General features: G+C 69.2%; 1 non-coding gene across 1 annotated transcript; it reads left to right on the forward strand.

The window, feature by feature from the left end:
* The first annotated feature begins 2,562 nt into the window (after positions 1-2,562).
* LOC141979815 (5S ribosomal RNA) lies at positions 2,563-2,681 on the forward strand. Its single transcript, XR_012637205.1, has one exon. It is a non-coding gene; the product is annotated as a 5S ribosomal RNA (ribosomal RNA).
* Positions 2,682-7,500: the final 4,819 nt, after the last annotated feature.

A 7,500-nucleotide genomic window follows, 5' to 3' on the forward strand; every position in this document is an offset into this window, starting at 1 on the left:
GCGGCGCGGAGGAGGCCGCGGCCGCCTTCCAGGCAACCCGCTAGAGAAGAAGTCGGCGACCCAGACAGGGAGGGCGGCAGGGGTTACTGAGGCTCCAGCAAGAGGGCGGTACGTGGGTCCCACCGACAGCCGACGGAGGCTCCAGCACCCGGGGCCCGCGCCCCGGAGCGTGCCTGGAGAAGGACCGTCGGGCACGGCGGGGGACCGCAGCGCGCCCCTGCTCGCTCTCGCGACGTGTTTGGCCCTGCCGAGCCTCGCGGCTCCCTGGGTTTTCGGACCCCTGGGTGGGCTGCCGGAGCCGCTCGACCTCGCAGGGCGGAGATCTCGGCCGGCTGGCCCCACGGCGCGGAGGGCCGGGCACGCGCCCGGGCCCCCCCCCAAAGGAGGAAAGTCCCAATCGGCCCCAGGATCCGGGGACGCGAAGAGGAAGAGGGACCCGATCCGCCTGAACGCCAGACGCCCCCTGCGGTCGGGGGCGCCGGCCCGCGAAGGACCCTTCCCGTCGCGAACGTGAGCGCCACATCGATCGGAAGGCGAGAGAGGAGCGGGCCCCCCCTCCCTCCGGGGGGCGCCGACAGTCGGAGTTCGCATCCCGGCCACCGGGCCTGCACCGGGGGTGCGAGGGGACGACGGGGTCCCCGGAGGAAAAGAGCCGGAAAAGGGGGGGCTCGGGGGGGCCGGGGGCCGCCCCACCTGCCAACGTGCCCCTGTCCCCCCTCACAAGATCGGGTACAACGCGCAGATTGGTCCCCGAGGCTCATCTCTGGTTCTCACAGGTTCCGAAAAACCTGTTCTCAGAAATCTCCTCGCACCCGTCAAAATGAACTAGTCGAAAAATCCAACCGCCAATTTAGGGGGACCAATCTGAAATCCTATCCGACCTCCTGGTTCTCTCGGTCGGCCGAGGGCACTTTTGGCGACCCCATCCGGACTTCCGTGAGACTGCCGGCCATCAGGTCAACCCGTCACTTTGAATGGGGTTGACCTGATGGCCGAGCAGGGACTTAGACATTTTTTCAGCCTTTTCCTCGGGGTTGACCTGGTGTCCCGGGGGGACTTAGACATTTTTTTCAGCCTTTTCCTCCGGGTTGACCTGGTGTCCCGGGGGGACTTAGACATTTTTTCAGCCTTTTCCTCCGGGTTGACCTGGTGTCCCGGGGGGACTTAGACTTTTTTTCAGCCTTTTCCTCCGGGTTGACCTGGTGTCCCGGGGGGACTTAGACTTTTTTTCAGCCTTTTCCTCCGGGTTGACCTGGTGTCCCGGGGGGACTTAGACATTTTTTTCAGCCTTTTCCTCCGGGTTGACCTGGTGTCCCGGGGGGACTTAGACTTTTTTTCAGCCTTTTCCTCCGGGTTGACCTGGTGTCCCGGGGGGACTTAGACTTTTTTTCAGCCTTTTCCTCCGGGTTGACCTGGTGTCCCGGGGGGACTTAGACTTTTTTTCAGCCTTTTCCTCCGGGTTGACCTGGTGTCCCGGGGGGACTTAGACTTTTTTTCAGCCTTTTCCTCCGGGTTGACCTGGTGTCCCGGGGGGACTTAGACATTTTTTTCAGCCTTTTCCTCCGGGTTGACCTGGTGTCCCGGGGGGACTTAGACTTTTTTTCAGCCTTTTCCTCCGGGTTGACCTGGTGTCCCGGGGGGACTTAGACATTTTTTTCAGCCTTTTCCTCCGGGTTGACCTGGTGTCCCGGGGGGACTTAGACATTTTTTTCAGCCTTTTCCTCCGGGCTGACCTGGTGGCCGAGCGTCTCGCCGTCCGCGGCCGGAGCTAGAGATGCCCCCCCCCCCAGGCCAGCCTGCGAAGCCGCGGCCAGGATCGGGCCCCTGGAAGTCTGACTAAAAATTTTCACCGACCCCAAAAACGGTTAGGGGGGGCCTCATAAAGCCTCCGGAGCGAAAAAAAAAAAAACGGAAAAAAGGATCGGGCCCACCCGAGGCAGGGGAGTCAGTAAGGGAAAGGGGACGAGGCGGCCCGGAGCCGGGTGCCCGGAGCCGGGTGCCGGCGGCCAGGATCGGGCCCCTGGAAGTCTGAAAAATTTTTTTCACCGACCCCCAAAGTGGTATTGGGGGGGGCTCATAAAGCCTCCGGAGCGAAAAAAAAAAAAAACGGAAAAAAGGATCGGGCCCACCCGAGGCAGGGGAGTCAGTAAGGGAAAGGGGACGAGGCGGCCCGGAGCCGGGTGCCCGGAGCCGGGTGCCCGCGGCCAGGATCGGGCCCCTGGAAGTCTGAAAAAAATTTTTTCACCGACCCCCAAAGTGGTGTTGGGGGGGGCTCACGAAGCCTCCGGAGCGGAAAAAAAAAACCGGAAAAAAGGATCGGGCCCACCCGAGGCAGCGGAGTCAGTAAGGGAAAGGGGACGAGGCGGCCCGGAGCCGGGTGCCCGCGGCCAGGATCGGGCCCCTGGAAGTCTGAAAAAAAAATTTTCACCGACCCCCAAAGGGGTGTTGGGGGGGGGCTCATGAAGCCTCCGGAGCGAAAAAAAAAAACGGAAAAAAGGATCGGGCCCACCCGAGGCAGGGGAGTCAGTAAGGGAAAGGGGACGAGGCGGACCGGAGCCGAGTGCCTACGGCCATACCGGACGGAAGGCCCCCGATCCCGTCCGATCTCGGAAGGTAAACCGTCCCGGGCCTGGCTAGTACTTGGATGGGTGACCGCCTGGGAATCCCAGGTGCCGTAGGCAGCTTTTCCCGCTGCGAGCCAGCTCTCTCCTTTTCTGGGGAACAAGGGCAGGGTCGCCCTGCCAGGGGCCCTGGGGCTGAAGTCCCTGCCGGCCACCAGGTCAACCCGGAGCCTGCCCCTCTGCGGCCAGCAGGTCAACCCCATACCGGCAGGGGGTTGACCTGGTGGCCGGGAAGCAGAGCGGCCAGCAGGTCAACCCCATACATTCAGCGGGTTGACCTGGTGGACGGGAAGGAAAGCGGCCAGCAGGTCAACCCCATACTTTCAGCGGGTTGACCTGGTGGCCGGGAAGGAAAGCGGCCAGCAGGTCAACCCCATACATTCAGCGGGTTGACCTGGTGGCCGGGAAGGAAAGCGGCCAGCAGGTCAACCCCATACATTCAGCGGGTTGACCTGGTGGCCGGGAAGGAAAGCGGCCAGCAGGTCAACCCCATACATTCAGCGGGTTGACCTGGTGGCCGGGAAGGAAAGCGGCCAGCAGGTCAACCCCATACATTCAGCGGGTTGACCTGGTGGCCGGGAAGGAAAGCGGCCACCAGGTCAACCCCAGCCTGCCCCCGCGGGCAGGGGCCAAGCGGACCCCCCTCCGCCCGGGCTTGCCCTGCTCCGAGCCGGGGCTTAATCCCCGTCCGGCCACCAGGTCAACCCGGAGCCTGCCCCTCTGCGGCCAGCAGGTCAACCCCATGCCGGCAGCGGGTTGACCTGGTGGCCGGGAAGGAAAGCGGCCACCAGGTCAACCCCATACTTTCAGCGGGTTGACCTGGTGGCCGGGAAGGAAAGCGGCCACCAGGTCAACCCCATACTTTCAGCGGGTTGACCTGGTGGCCGGGAAGGAAAGCGGCCACCAGGTCAACCCCATACTTTCAGCGGGTTGACCTGGTGGCCGGGAAGGAAAGCGGCCAGCAGGTCAACCCCATACATTCAGCGGGTTGACCTGGTGGCCGGGAAGGAAAGCGGCCAGCAGGTCAACCCCATACATTCAGCGGGTTGACCTGGTGGCCGGGAAGGAAAGCGGCCAGCAGGTCAACCCCATACATTCAGCGGGTTGACCTGGTGGCCGGGAAGGAAAGCGGCCAGCAGGTCAACCCCATACATTCAGCGGGTTGACCTGGTGGCCGGGAAGAAAAGCGGCCAGCAGGTCAACCCCATACATTCAGCGGGTTGACCTGGTGGCCGGGAAGGAAAGCGGCCAGCAGGTCAACCCCATACATTCAGCGGGTTGACCTGGTGGCCGGGAAGGAAAGCGGCCAGCAGGTCAACCCCATACATTCAGCGGGTTGACCTGGTGGCCGGGAAGAAAAGCGGCCAGCAGGTCAACCCCATACATTCAGCGGGTTGACCTGGTGGCCGGGAAGGAAAGCGGCCAGCAGGTCAACCCCATACATTCAGCGGGTTGACCTGGTGGCCGGGAAGGAAAGCGGCCACCAGGTCAACCCCATACAGGCAGCGGGTTGACCTGGTGGCCCGAAAGCAAACCGGCCACCAGGTCAACCCGGAGCCTGCCCCCGCGGGCAGGGGCCGGCATACCCCCGTCCGTCCGGGGTCGCCCTGCCCCGGGCTCCGGGCTTAAGTCCCGAGCGGCCACCAGGTCAACCCGGAGCCTGCCCCCGCGGGCAGGGGCCGGCGGAGCCCCGTCCGTCCGGGGTCGCCCTGCCCCGGGCTCCGGGCTTAATTCCCGTCCGGCCACCAGGTCAACCCGGAGCCTGCCCCCGCGGGCAGGGGCCAGGCGGACCCCCGTCTGTCCGGGGTCGCCCTGCCCCGGGCTCCGGGCTTAATTCTCCTCCGGCCACCAGGTCAACCCGGAGCCTGCCCCCGCGGGCAGGGGCCAGGCGGACCCCCGTCCGTCCGGGGTCGCCCTGCCCCGGGCTCCGGGCTTAATTCTCCTCCGGCCACCAGGTCAACCCGGAGCCTGCCCCCGCGGGCAGGGGCCGGCATACCCCCGTCCGTCCGGGGTCGCCCTGCCCCGGGCTCCGGGCTTAATTCCCGTCCGGCCACCAGGTCAACCCGGAGCCTGCCCCCGCGGGCAGGGGCCAGGCGGACCCCCGTCCGTCCGGGGTCGCCCTGCCCCGGGCTCCGGGCTTAATTCTCCTCCGGCCACCAGGTCAACCCGGAGCCTGCCCCCGCGGGCAGGGGCCGGCATACCCCCGTCCGTCCGGGGTCGCCCTGCCCCGGGCTCCGGGCTTAATTCCCGTCCGGCCACCAGGTCAACCCGGAGCCTGCCCCCGCGGGCAGGGGCCAGGCGGACCCCCGTCCGTCCGGGGTCGCCCTGCCCCGGGCTCCGGGCTTAATTCTCCTCCGGCCACCAGGTCAACCCGGAGCCTGCCCCCGCGGGCAGGGGCCGGCGGAGCCCCGTCCGTCCGGGGTCGCCCTGCCCCGGGCTCCGGGCTTAATTCCCGTCCGGCCACCAGGTCAACCCGGAGCCTGCCCCCGCGGGCAGGGGCCGGCGGAGCCCCGTCCGTCCGGGGTCGCCCTGCCCCGGGCTCCGGGCTTAATTCTCCTCCGGCCACCAGGTCAACCCGGAGCCTGCCCCCGCGGGCAGGGGCCAGGCGGAGCCCCGTCCGTCCGGGGCCGCCCTGCCCCGGGCTCCGGGCTTAAGTCCCGAGCGGCCACCAGGTCAACCCGGAGCCTGCCCCCGCGGGCAGGGGCCAGGCGGATCCCCGTCCGTCCGGGGTCGCCCTGCCCCGGGCTCCGGGCTTAATTCTCCTCCGGCCACCAGGTCAACCCGGAGCCTGCCCCCGCGGGCAGGGGCCGGCATACCCCCGTCCGTCCGGGGTCGCCCTGCCCCGGGCTCCGGGCTTAATTCCCGTCCGGCCACCAGGTCAACCCGGAGCCTGCCCCCGCGGGCAGGGGCCAGGCGGACCCCCGTCCGTCCGGGGTCGCCCTGCCCCGGGCTCCGGGCTTAATTCTCCTCCGGCCACCAGGTCAACCCGGAGCCTGCCCCTCTGCGGCCAGCAGGTCAACCCCATGCCGGCAGCGGGTTGACCTGGTGGCCGGGAAGGAAAGCGGCCACCAGGTCAACCCCATACTTTCAGCGGGTTGACCTGGTGGCCGGGAAGGAAAGCGGCCAGCAGGTCAACCCCATACATTCAGCGGGTTGACCTGGTGGCCGGGAAGGAAAGCGGCCAGCAGGTCAACCCCATACATTCAGCGGGTTGACCTGGTGGCCGGGAAGGAAAGCGGCCAGCAGGTCAACCCCATACATTCAGCGGGTTGACCTGGTGGCCGGGAAGAAAAGCGGCCAGCAGGTCAACCCCATACATTCAGCGGGTTGACCTGGTGGCCGGGAAGGAAAGCGGCCACCAGGTCAAGCCCATACATTCAGCGGGTTGACCTGGTGGCCGGGAAGGAAAGCGGCCACCAGGTCAACCCCATACAGGCAGCGGGTTGACCTGGTGGCCCGAAAGCAAACCGGCCACCAGGTCAACCCGGAGCCTGCCCCCGCGGGCAGGGGCCGGCATACCCCCGTCCGTCCGGGGTCGCCCTGCCCCGGGCTCCGGGCTTAAGTCCCGAGCGGCCACCAGGTCAACCCGGAGCCTGCCCCCGCGGGCAGGGGCCGGCGGACCCCCGTCCGTCCGGGGTCGCCCTGCCCCGGGCTCCGGGCTTATTCCCCGTCCGGCCACCAGGTCAACCCGGAGCCTGCCCCCGCGGGCAGGGGCCAGGCGGAGCCCCGTCCGTCCGGGGCCGCCCTGCCCCGGGCTCCGGGCTTAAGTCCCGAGCGGCCACCAGGTCAACCCGGAGCCAGCCCCCGCGGGCAGGGGCCGGCGGAGCCCCGTCCGTCCGGGGTCGCCCTGCCCCGGGCTCCGGGCTTAATTCCCGTCCGGCCACCTGGTCAACCCGGAGCCTGCCCCCGCGGGCAGGGGCCAGGCGGACCCCCGTCCGTCCGGGGTCGCCCTGCCCCGGGCTCCGGGCTTAATTCTCCTCCGGCCACCAGGTCAACCCGGAGCCTGCCCCCGCGGGCAGGGGCCAGGCGGACCCCCGTCCGTCCGGGGTCGCCCTGCCCCGGGCTCCGGGCTTAATTCTCCTCCGGCCACCAGGTCAACCCGGAGCCTGCCCCCGCGGGCAGGGGCCGGCGGACCCCCGTCCGTCCGGGGTCGCCCTGCCCCGGGCTCCGGGCTTAATTCCCGTCCGGCCACCAGGTCAACCCGGAGCCTGCCCCCGCGGGCAGGGGCCAGGCGGACCCCCGTCCGTCCGGGGTCGCCCTGCCCCGGGCTCCGGGCTTAATTCCCGTCCGGCCACCAGGTCAACCCGGAGCCTACCCCCGCGGGCAGGGGCCAGGCGGACCCCCGTCCGTCCGGGGTCGCCCTGCCCCGGGCTCCGGGCTTAATTCTCCTCCGGCCACCAGGTCAACCCGGAGCCTGCCCCCGCGGGCAGGGGCCGGCGGAGCCCCGTCCGTCCGGGGTCGCCCTGCCCCGGGCTCCGGGCTTAATCCCCGTCCGGCCACCAGGTCAACCCGGAGCCTGCCCCCGCGGGCAGGGGCCGGCGGAGCCCCGTCCGTCCGGGGTCGCCCTGCCCCGGGCTCCGGGCTTAAGTCCCGAGCGGCCACCAGGTCAACCCGGAGCCTGCCCCCGCGGGCAGGGGCCGGCGGACCCCCGTCCGTCCGGGGTCGCCCTGCCCCGGGCTCCGGGCTTATTCCCCGTCCGGCCACCAGGTCAACCCGGAGCCTGCCCCCGCGGGCAGGGGCCAGGCGGAGCCCCGTCCGTCCGGGGTCGCCCTGCCCCGGGCTCCGGGCTTAAGTCCCGAGCGGCCACCAGGTCAACCCGGAGCCAGCCCCCGCGGGCAGGGGCCGGCGGAGCCCCGTCCGTCCGGGGTCGCCCTGCCCC

The sequence above is a fragment of the Natator depressus genome, chromosome 28 (genome assembly GCF_965152275.1).
Source record: "Natator depressus isolate rNatDep1 chromosome 28, rNatDep2.hap1, whole genome shotgun sequence".
NCBI lineage: Eukaryota > Metazoa > Chordata > Testudines > Cheloniidae > Natator > Natator depressus.